The 12,041-nt window shown below is 33.9% G+C and overlaps 1 protein-coding gene across 8 annotated transcripts in view; it reads right to left on the bottom strand.

The window, feature by feature from the left end:
* The window catches only part of LOC140675269 (uncharacterized), a 337,048-nt gene extending 331,647 nt beyond the window's left edge, over nt 1-5,401 (bottom strand). For all 8 annotated transcript variants that reach the window (XR_012048353.1, XR_012048354.1, XM_072909579.1 and 5 more), the window contains exons 1-2: nt 5,276-5,401; nt 4,485-4,998 (exon numbers count right to left, since the gene is read on the bottom strand). The gene's annotated coding sequence lies outside the window, so the exon portion shown is untranslated. The remainder of the gene's footprint in view (nt 1-4,484; nt 4,999-5,275) is intronic.
* Nucleotides 5,402-12,041: the final 6,640 nt, after the last annotated feature.

The following is a 12,041-nucleotide window of genomic DNA, read 5'->3' as shown; positions in this document are numbered from 1 at the left end:
CAGTTGAGAATAGTTCAAGATTAGTGCGAGGAATAGTTTAAAGATGGAAAAAGAAAGTAAAAAAAAAACTTTTTAATTTTGAAATCGTATTTAAAATTTCTTTTTTTTTTTAATTTCTCTGCACGCGTTGAATCTTCCTTGACGTTAATTTTAATTATCGAATCTGTAATTTCCACAAAACGTTCTTTTTAAACAAATTTCTTTACTTTCATTATTTTATTATTCACACGTTATTTATTTTAATAATCAAAATTGTCGAATTATAATTCATATAAAATAAAGCCACATATAGATAAATTCTGCTGAAACTCGTATCCGGTCAACCATCGACAAAGTAACCCCCACGCGAGCCAAAGTCAATAGGTAATATTGCCTGTTTAGAGCGAGCCAGCCGGCCGTGGAGAATGCTCCTCGTTCAAAATGAAACACCCTCCCTACACATTTCAGTTCCTCTTTCGTTCGGTCGCCGCGTCCGTTTGTATTCCATAAATTTTGCACCGCTAATTATAGTAAATATGTAAACAATGTCGTAAAGTAATAGCGTTGATTATTATAAATTGATACTTAATAAAATTGACGCGCATACAAGAAAGAACAATAAAAGAATTACGCGCGCGAATAATTTTCAATTATATTTTTGATTGCGATGAGCGGTATTTCATCATCGTAATATTTAATTACCTTGAATGTTTTCAATTCTTACGCTATATTTGCGTATATGTCAAGTTTCCGGATTTATAATTAATATTAATTATCGCATACAGATAAAATAAATAATGATAAAATTTCAATACTCTAAAGAATGCTGATCATTACTGTGTGAATTGTAGCGATGCAAGTTTATATTTTTATCCCCCACATGTTTTTATGTTTTTAGGAGAAACCAATTATTTTTTTGTTTTGATAAAAAAAATTCCAAAAAGAGAGAATCCACAGATTTTATTGTAATATATTCTTATAATTCTGTAGAAGAAAAATTTAAATTTTGTCATACTAAAATAATGTCGATCGGTCATTTATTTAAGCATCTATTGAATTTCTCTCTTTATCTATTCACAGTATACTCTCTTAAAAAATTTTAATATTATAAAAAAATGTGATAAATATATATCAGATAATTCTCGTATATTATTTTCGTTATTCTTAATTCATTTTTATTTTATTGTTATTTTACCTTTTGCTAAAGAAATCTATATGCCTACTATTTATACGTTATTCAACGACTGGTTGCAAGGCCTACTTGTTACTAAATATGTATATCGCATATAACCATGTGGTTTGTACAATGAAAATTATTACTTAAGTGCGCGAGCGGCTTAAGTAACGTACTGCATTTTTTAGTAGAACATCTTAGTCGAGTTTTTCAAGCGCCAGTAAGTTCCTTAAAAGCGCCCATTGTTAACGTGGCCCAACATTAATCTGACCCCGGGTTAGATGCTCAATTAGAAAATTCTTCGGCGAGGTGAAAAGTCGCGGAGAGAAAACCATTCTCTGTTTCTAGTCGTCTCATCTCTCGGAGAACTTCTCACCGTACTCGACGGATGAAACTCCTTCGAGAACAAGTGATTCGTCTCTGCTCTTTCTTACGCTTCTCTCACAGTGTCGTCTCAACGACATTCGCGCGACTCACCGTCGTCTCGCTTTCAACATAGTCTCGGATTCTAAACGAAGACCGCGAAAATGGGAAGAGAGGCACGGTGCATTTCAGCGCCTCGCTGAAATTAGAGTAAGACCTCCCCTAGATCTGAAGAGCCTGGTTCAGCGCACTCATCAGCGATGCGACCTCTCCAATTTTCGCCGGCTCTTCTCTATACCGTGATTTCCTCTTCCCTTCCGTTACCCTCTTTTCATCATTCTCTCTATCAGCTGCGTTCGTTTCCCTATCTTTGCCTATCGATTACTATCGCGGTACCATTGTTCCGAATGTAAAGCCAAGATAAAGTAATTAATTGCCAGTATGTTTTACGGTTAATAATAATTTTAAGTGCTATCTCCAATAAACTATTTATATCTCGCAATATATAGATAGTGATGTTATGTTGCGCCGAATATTGCATTGATAAAGCATCTATTGTGCATTATATCAAGTTATATTAGTGCAAGTATACATTGCTGTATACTACGTGCCGCGAGCAATGAGGCAATATACTTTGGAATGAATTATAATAGTCTACCGTGCCAATTATCCGTGATTATATATTGTTTCTCACATATTCTATTTGTATTAGTATTACTATTTTGCTTCAAAATAATCCGCGATATGCTACATTATGTGGATTATTACATATACGATATGGTAAATATATTCTTATAACGAGTCACGTTGTACTCAATGTACTTGTAATTTTACACTTTGCAATAAACTAACTTGTGATATACTAACTAAAGATATTTTGAAATAAGTTCACGATAGTGAACCGCGAATGTTCTTGCGGTTAAACATAGTTTCGAATATATTCCGCTTTAGGCAATCTCGTTTATACAGTTTATCGTAAGTTACAAGATATTCCTTATACAATAATAATTCACAAAAAATGTAGTAATTTAGATATATATTTATAATTTAGATATATATTTATATATTTCACAATATAAAAATAATACTCTTCTAAATATACATACATTTTACCAAATAAATCATTTTGCTTGAAATATATTTTGCGATATGTTATCTATTATGTCCCAAATGAAAAATTTTTTAAAATAACATTTTTATTGAATTTGTAAAAAATAATACAATATTTTATTGTCGTAAAAAAAAAAAAAAACCATTCTATGAGCGAAATATATTTCGTACTAAATTATTTCGATAACCGATACTGTTTCAAATGGGAATCGTGACAAATTTTGCCTATGGCAAAGTAATTTCTGCAATTTTCACCTGAATATAATTTGCAAAAAATTGCTCTCCTCTAAATAAATAGTACATTCAATATGTTACATCACTCGAATGTATTACTATGCTTTAAATGATCTCGATGTGAATACAGCCAATGCCCCCGGTAAGCAACCTCAGCTCGGATATTTCGCATACATCACGAACACGATCGGTGGAGCGGAAATGCAAGCGCAATTAATAGAACGGCTGGAAATATTCCGTTGATATGAATCCCTCGTTATACCGTGCATTAATTCTTGCCGCTCCTCTTTCAGTGAAGGGCAGCGAGGAGGAGGGAGGGGAGGGGGAGGGGGCAGAAAGAGAAGAAACCGAGACGTCACGAGAGGACGAAGCGGCTGCTGCACTCCATATACTCATAGCGACTGACTGCGCTCTCCAAGATGTTGACGTTTAAGCGCCTACTTGAAGAGGTGGTCTTCTTCAACGGAATTGTGTCGCATTCTCCTAACCTTTCACGGAAGCTGAGCCAGACTAACGATCTTTTCGTCGAGTAGCCAAACACACCGTACCGTTTTTACCTCGCGAGTTCTACATTTTGCGACGATATTGTACCGCAATCGCGATTAGATTCATTGCAACATACAATACATTGAATTAATCTTAATCTCGATTTTAATTTTAATGCAATTTATCTTGGTTCATGATATTAAATAATTATTACGTGCTGCAATACCATTTAAATAATATTTAATATTAATTTACGATGAATGCGTTATGTAAATGTGTTATGAAAGTTAGAATTATTATAAATAATTTTTAAGAAATACTTTTACCTTTTTCCTCTCTCTCTCTCTCTTTCTCTCTCTCTCACTCTCTTAATATATAAAAAGATATAATAAACAAACGTTTATATACAATCTCTCAATTTTTGCTAATTTTCATAGTAACATTTTCAATATAAATATAATTTATTATTAATAGAACGCCCAGAATATCAAAATATATATTTGTAATCTGCATGTATTAATAATCTCTAGGAATATCTATTTTATATTTGCACAGTATCTATTTACGTGGCAAACACATAGATTGCATAAATATGAATATCACAATCCTATAATTATGGCAATTATAGCAACCCTGTATAATTGTGCGGAGCAATATGACTGTACTGAATAATCCGATAATCATTGGAAAAAGCAGACATTATGCACATAACAATTCCAATATCGATATAATGTAATTACGGAATGAAAAAAGTGAATAAAAAAATATAACCAACTCTTGTTACGCAATATCAAACTAATAATAAGTGACACTCTGCCCAATTTTATTTAAAAATTTATTAAAATTAATATTTATTAAATTATATAATTATTAAAAAATATCTTATTTCAAAAAAATTTTAATAATCATTACCTTGCTTTATTTTGAACAGTAGGGATGCAATTGTCTGTATAAAAGCTAAATCTGTACGATTGATATTTCTCGAATATCACATTGTAAAGTAATTTAATGCTTCTTGACATGATAAAAATTAAAAATATTAAAAAAGAATAGCCAATATTAGTTGAATATTTTTAATAATACATATTAATCTTCAAAATTGAATGTGACGTCACGTAAAAGATTTTTTTAGACTCACCCCGAACTCGCTGACTGGACGTCGTCGCAAACGTGGAGCCCTTTAGCGGTGACCACAACGCGCTGTTTCACGATCGGTCAGATCATCCTCCTCCTTCTGCAACACTCTCATCCTGTATTGATGCATCGCTGGAGATTCTTCGGCAACTCTCACGCCAACCGGTTGCGCACTCGCGAATTTGCGATCGCCGTTTTCGCAAAATCACCGGAGCGTGCGCGACCCCGGCGCGGGATCTGAACACGGCGGGAATTCGAATATGGACGCCCGACGCGGTAACAAAGCGACCCGCTTGATCACGCGGTTCACGCGGTCATATCGAATTTATCGCGGCGAAAGATACGTCGCATCGACGTAACTTTCGAGTTTGCGTAAAACAACAACAAACAACTCGCCGAAGTCTTCCAAATCAACGCGACGTAATATCTATTCACTCGAATATGATCGTACTACGAAACGAACAATCACACGAAAATCCCGAATTTTAATCTTTGACGCGTAATTTGTTGGCGCTGTTCTGTAATCAAGAAAAAAAGGAAGTTAGCTGAAAATACAATAATAATATTTTGATAATTGTTGTCGCTATCTTGATCCGTCACGCCATATTTCACTTTAATTCACGAAATGTAATTCGATAGAGGCATTCTAACGTGTTCGAATAATTTGTCGGTTTCGCTGTGCAAATAGCACATACATATATGTATACGTATAACGAAATACAATCGCGAAGCGAAGAAAATCAAAAGCATCCCGGAGAGATTTTCTCAAGGAACACATTTCAAAATGATCCATACCTTTTTTGTGCCTTGCACTCCACGGATGCGTCTCCGAATGATGATAGACAGCTTCACCGCCGACACAGTCACCGCAACTTCGCGCGTATCGTCGCGGACGCGAATCACGTGACACTTAGAACGACAGCCGCCCCGCACCCCCCCCCCTTACCCCTCTCGGCGCCGGACAATTTCAAAACTCGACCGGAAGAAACAAACGTTTCGAATTCGCGCGCATTTGCGTCGTACACGAAGCATAGGCTATTAATATATCGATATCATGACGCGACCGCGAAGCCCGAACACGCAATGCCGAGTTGATCGTGATTTCGCGCGGGCTTCTTTTCACTCCTCCTTCTCTCCGTCGAGAAGAGAGCGCCAGCACGTCAAGAGATGCGCGCGTCCCGGCGGCTGCGCGTGTACTACACTCACACTCACTGCCTTGTGCTCGGTGCTCGCTCCTGTTCCCCTTCCTAAATATTCCCCCACTCCAACGACCCGCGTACTTCGTACGCCGCGGCCGCGACGCGTACGGGACTCTGTACTCCGTCCCGTTCTTGTTTATCTCTCGTTGGGTTCTCTGACTTACGCACGCGTCCTGTCTCTATTTTCCAAGCTGCTTTTTTTCCCTTCGATGATGAGCCTACCGTGCAAATAGATTCCTATGTACGAATGAAAAAAAAAAGGTAATTTTTCTTTTACTGTATTTTGCTAGAAAACAATGCGTGAAAGAGACACGTACCTGGAGCTTTTTGATTTGACATACAATTTTGTCGCATTTTATTTAGCGAACTAATTGACGTAATATCCGTTGGTTATAGAAAATATCTGCGTTCGAAAATCTAATAATCGGAGTACAATAACGTTTGATTGACCAATCAAGAGCAAAATATTCCTCTGTCCTGATTGGTCAATCAAATGTTAATCTATTCGGAATAGGTTTTCGAGCGCAATTATGTGTACGTTGGTGTACCTGCGACCTGCGACAAATTAAAAAACGCGTCAACTTCATACCGACGCGCATTTCGTGCAACGCGATATATGTATATTTGACTTTCCGAGTATCGAAGGATCGGTTAATTAACACTACGATTAATTGATAAAGTAGCTCGATTTTCACTTCCGGGCCATATGCTTGTAAGTATAACACGATATCTAATTTATACAGAAGTTGCTTCGAAGTGAGGTTATAAATATCGAATAACACAATTGATCGCGATCACGAATATTAAATATAAGAAAAACTCAACCATTAATTTGAAACTTTATATGTTTAGGAGATTATTGTACTCGCGAAAAGTGTCAACATTTCGCCAAGTATTGCAGCGAAGAGTCACCGGACGAGTCCGGCAACAAAACGAGTAAGTACCGACCAGCGTCTATAATATATTTGTATTTATAATTTTACATTAATAATAATTGATATATGCACTTGTAATCTCAGAGATTGTATTTTTACACCAAATGTGCTGTTTGAAAAACAAAGCAGAAAAGTAGTGGCAGGTCAACTGATGAATAAAATTAGTTTATTACATTTCTTACATATATATACATAAAATTGTTTATTATACAAATATTTAATCCTTAAATTATTTAAAAATTTTTCTTTATTTATATTGAATGTAACTGATATGTTAGATAGGTAAAATATATGATATTAGTATTTTTATTGCAAACTAAATTGTTAATAGAGATAAAGGAACATATATTTATATAAACATATTAAAGTAGACAATTGGTTAGATAAAATGTTTGTGCTATTATATATAATAATTTTGCAACAATTCTAAAATATAAAAATATTTTATTCTTAATATTTTTTAAAGAAAGCACCGCCATTTCAAAGTTCTTACATTTATTTATATTGATATTTCTGCTTGGGAAAATTATATACAAATATTTATTTCTCTTTGATATTATATTGAAAAAAGCATCGATAATAATCATTTTAAAATGTATTGTAAACGTGAGATACATAACAACAATAGGATATATTCAATAGGAACATTATCTATATTTGATATATATGTATAGATAATCGCGCAAAGGGTCTGTTACGTGACCTTCACATTTCCTTCGAATATCCTCGAGCTTTCCCTTTCTTGCATATCCAGACCCAGACGTCTCGACATGCATTTTACACACACATCTACGCGGAAAAACGTGAATCTCGTCTCGTCTCGTCACGTCAACGACGTAAGACGCGCTTTGCAAGCGGTTGAATCCCATGTAAAATAAATTTCGCATCCACATGTGATTTTCTACAAATATCACTTATCGTATTTCCTCTGTTTATTTTATTCATGAATGCGAGAAGTTGTTCTTCAACAATAATAATTTCCTAATGTTATACTATGCAAACTTACATTATCATATCTGTTATACAAATTATTCAAAATTAATATGAAGTCAGTAACAATGAAGAAATTCGTTTCACTCTCTGGTCCGTACAAAATAAATATCATCTTTGCTTATATCAACGTTTCTGTTTAAATGTTATAAAAAATATCAGTGATAAAAATCAAAATAGATAGATTTCAGAAATATTTATTTTACATTTATTTTTATTCCCGTGCGTCTAATAACTTTGGCAGCGATTATTGTTTCAAAGTGTAGCCGCGCTACCAATGCGCCGAGAACTATAATCGGAATAATAACAAAGTGGAAATTATGAGACGTGATATGAAAGCGATCGGCGCGATAATCCTATAAAGAAATCCCTCCGTAATCGAAGAAGACAACGTGAACGAGACCCAAGGAGGTTCGCGATACGCGTATATACACATTATATATGCGAGAGCGGATATCACGAGGAAAGTAGCTGGTATATGTACCTAAGTATATATCGAGTATCGAACGTGCCCTTGAGGGATAGTACACGGCCGAACGAGTAGGCTAAAGACGAGAAAGACGATGGAAAAGGGAGAGAGCCGCGCAGAGGTGGAGAAGGAAGGAAAAGGCGATCGAGATTGAATTATGGCTCGCGGCTTAAACGCCGGATTCAAATCGATCTCATATATCACATTACCTGACACCTTTATTCTCCTTTCTGCGGTCGCATCTCACCTCCGTTCACGGGACACCCTATTGTTTTACTTCTGTCTTTCTCCTTCGTTCTCTCGTTATTCACTGTATACGCAATCAGATATAAGCGTTATTTGTGATACGTACGGAATAATATGCGTTAACTGATAATGCATCTTGTTCGTGTTACACAACGGATGATTATGTATAGTATTTTTCAAAATATCAATCTCAATAATTTTTCGATTTTATTAATTTTTTAAATTAACTCATTTTATGCTTCCAACTACAATCTTGTGCGTGTATTTTTATATAAAATGTTTCATAATATGTTATATTTAGACAGAGATCTTTAAAATTTATTATATTATTTATACATGTGTGATGAAATCGCGCAATTGTGTATAAAAAATTTTATAATTTATAATTTGATAGATAAAAAAAAATACGTTTTACAATATTATTCTTTCTCGTCAGTCTCAACGTTTAAACTTATCGCTCGTTAATCAGAAAGTTCGATTCGATGACAATAAATTTGTCGAAAAATCTTACACGTCGCGTTGCACTTTCATCGAGCATGAAGTTTTAAAATCGCGGAAAAAAGAAGAATACAGATATCGCGGAAACGAATATGTCATCATATCTCGAAGCCCACAGTTTTGTACTCATCGTCGAACAGAAACAAAAGTTCACCGGATGGAAATATCGTTCGATACCTGTCAAATATAAACCTACCGTAACAAATGCCTTTTCCATTGTTCACGTACAGACAAATACAAAATCTTCTTAGTCTCTGCTCTCCCTCTCACAGACAATATATTAATAAAGTGTCAAATAAAAATAAAAATTTCAGGGTAAAACAGTATAAATAAAAAGAAAAATCTATTAATAGTCTATTTTAAGGATGTATAATAATTTGTGTGATAAATATAATACAACTCATCTTTTGCGCATATAATTTCTCGAATCTTATATATCACATTACATATTGAATGTTCAAAAATATAAAATTCGTTACATCGATAAATCGTAAATTAATACGATCCAAAGGATAATACGATTCGCTTTTATTTATACTTTTATTCGTCGACAATAATCTTAATGCTAATGCTCGAAAAATTGACTTATTATCAAAACTGATCATAATTCAACGCAATCACGTGCGTATACCAACAGGCCAATTTTTCCACGCCGGACGCAGAAACTACCAAGAAGAATTCGCTATTACGTTGTAGCGGCCACCCCTTTCATCTCTGCCGTGCGCGCGATAATTTTCTCGTGTTTACGGTCTGTGAAACATCCTACCGTTTTTCTTGCCACCAGGCACGAAAAAAGAAAAGTCGGAATCGCGAGAAAGGGCGGACGAAAAAATTGAAGAGGAAAGCATACGAGACTGGAAACACCAAATACGATCGCGTATTCGCGCAATACGCGCTCCTGCATTCGTGTGCATAAATGTGCACGCAGAAATCGGATCGGATTGCGTTAATCGGCCGAGCGCGTGTCTATCGAAAATGATTGACGAGATTTAACGTCAAACACATTCGGTCTACTTTATCTCTATAAATCTGTCGCTTATGTTATTCGAGAAGTAAGTTTTCACACGAATGACGAGAAATATAATAAACTCGAGATTGATCCGTATTCGATTTTATGTTTCAAGAAAGAGAGAAGAAAAACACAAAAGGATATATAAAATATAATGTACAAAAAATATTTACAGAGTACACCCAATCGCGACACATATGCGGCTTGATCTTAAAATGATGTGATCGTTAAACCGTGCTGTGTATTCCCTGAGTACCCGTTTAAACGAGTTTCAATGTATTATTTTCTCGTCGCAGTCGCGTTTATCATGCACGAGATTCGCGCTACGTAAATCCATAAATTTTAAATGCACCCTAATCAACGTGTGTTTCATTTCCATTGAGACATTTTATTGCTCGGTTGTGCGCTCTCTCTTTGCCGAGCGATATGCCTAGAGATACTACGTTACATTACCGCCGCATACCAGGCTTACACATCGATCGTATACCGTATTGCTTCTTATCTTTATGCTTTCCACACGATCTTGTAAACCGGACCGGTATTGGAAAATAGACTTCCTATTCCATATTCCGTTTTGTACTCTCTGACGTCTGTCCGACAAATGCCAAGCTCGCGCGCGCGCAAACGAGTTTCGTTATGGGAAATTCTACAGTTGTCTCCGGTTGTATCGTCGCGTATTAACGTTAGTGATGTCAAAATGCAGCTTAGTCCGCATGAAATGCGACTGGCCAACCAGTGTGTGAGGATTGCATACAACAAATATAACTCTCGACTCGCGCTTAATACTGTCACAGACTAAGCAAGCGTTATCGTAAATGTAATTTGCTCAACAGTATTCAGTAATTCGTAAAGGTGAACGCAAAGCTCATCAGTTTGAATAAAGTCGTTCAAAATTTCTAGGTACTAAATACACTTTCAAAATCTTGTGATGAAACATATTAAATCTAATCAGCTTAATCTTTCAGAATAAAATCATTTTAGGAATATATAATAAATAAATATAATATAATGGACATAATATAATATAATCAATATATATTTTGCTTAAAAAAATTGAGATATGTCTAGGAAAATTAGATTGATGCTGTTTCAACCGTAACAAATTTCTTATAATAAACATTATCAGATAATGCTGATGCAATAATCACATTGTCAAGATATCGTGTTTATTCGACACTTCCGCGATCGTGCAATGCGATGCGCAGTATAACTAATCATCGTGAGCACTCAGGCAAATCATTGCAACAATATTGTTGCTGCGAGCAATACTGTGAACGATCATTTATAACACACTGGAGAGTGGTGAATAATCAGTCACAAATAATCGGCGAAGCAGTCATCATATGTGTACACCAGTATACTATTTGTCATGTTGTAATTACTACTCGAATATTTTCACAAACACAATGTCGAGTCTAGTTCACGATGTAGCAGCATCAATAATCACCATCATCTGGTTTAACCAATTTCTAATGTCAAAGTTGTTGACATAAATAAAGTAAATGATGCATCATTTTTAGAAAAGAGAAATCACGAAAAAACAATAATGAATTAATTTTTAGACACAAAAGATGTACAAAGAATATCATTATATAAAAGTAAAATTTTTTAAAACAAATCAAATAAAATATAAAGATCAAAATAAATTAATTCACATAAATTAAACTTTTTAATAGAGTAAATTTATTTAAAAATACAATTTCTCTTACAAAATATGTATTATTTAAAAAACCGAAAAAAATAAAAAATTTATAATATAATAATAATAATATTTTATTTTTATTTTAGTTTATTCCATTAAAAAAATTAAATAACGCTAATTAATTTGTTTTAATCTTGATATTTTTATTAAATTATATTATCTATTAAATTTCTATACTCGTAAATATGATTATATATATATAAAATCATATTCACAAGTATAGAATATAAAATAATTTAATTAAAATAATTACAAAATATTAATTAGTGATAATTAAATTTTTAATAGAGTGAACTAAAATAAAAGTAAAAAATATTATTATAAATTTTTTAAAGCTTTTTAAATAATATATATTTTGTGAAAGAGATTGTAGGTATTTTCATTTAAATATTCACAAGTATAGAATATAAAATTATTTAATTAAATTATCATCAAGATTAAAACAAATAATTAACGATAATTGAATTTTTAATAGAATAAACTAAAATGAAAATGAAATATTATTGTAAATTT

The sequence above is a fragment of the Anoplolepis gracilipes genome, chromosome 17 (genome assembly GCF_047496725.1).
Source record: "Anoplolepis gracilipes chromosome 17, ASM4749672v1, whole genome shotgun sequence".
Lineage (NCBI taxonomy): Eukaryota > Metazoa > Arthropoda > Insecta > Hymenoptera > Formicidae > Anoplolepis > Anoplolepis gracilipes.
This window is presented reverse-complemented; position numbering and strand designations above follow the sequence as displayed.